Genomic DNA, 713 nt, shown 5'->3' on the forward strand with positions numbered 1-713 from the left:
TAGTTCTTTTTGTGGTGGCTAAGAATGGGAATCTGAGGTAGTATCCATAAAATGGGGAATGGACAAGTTATGGCATAGAAGTATGACAGAATACTATTTTTTTTGGTTGTTTTTATTTTTGGGCAATGAGGGTTAAGTGACTTGCCCAGGGTCACACAGCTAGTGTCAAGTGTCTGAGGCTGGATTTGAACTCAGGCCCTTCTGAATCCAGGGCTGGTGCTTTTTCCACTATGCCACCTAGCTGCCTGTGACAGAATACTATTGCTCTGAACTTGTACCAGTATAATGGCCAACCATGATTGCAGAGGACCAGTGATGCTGCCCACCTCCTGAAAGAGAGGTGAATGATTCAGAGGGCAGAATGAGACAATTTCTTTTTGGAAATAGCCAACGTGGAGATTTAGTTTGACTCTACATGTTTATAAGGGGTTTTGTTTTTTCTTGTGTTCTTGATTTGGAGGGGTAGGAGTTGTTGGGGTTGGAAGGGGAGAGAAAGCTGATTTGGCTGATTAAAACAAAATGTTAAAAAATTAACCCTCTAATTTTTTAGATTTAAATTTAAATTTAGATTTTTAAAATTTTTAGATCAGGCCCACAGTTGAAGTCAGTCCCAATAGTCTCCCAGGAGCAAGCAGTTCGTACTCTGCAAGCATTCATCTGCATTCCCACCCAAATATACTGCTTTCCCTTCTTTCAAACACAATATTAACGGA

This window comes from Dromiciops gliroides, chromosome X, assembly GCF_019393635.1.
Source record: "Dromiciops gliroides isolate mDroGli1 chromosome X, mDroGli1.pri, whole genome shotgun sequence".
Classification (NCBI taxonomy): Eukaryota; Metazoa; Chordata; class Mammalia; order Microbiotheria; family Microbiotheriidae; genus Dromiciops; species Dromiciops gliroides.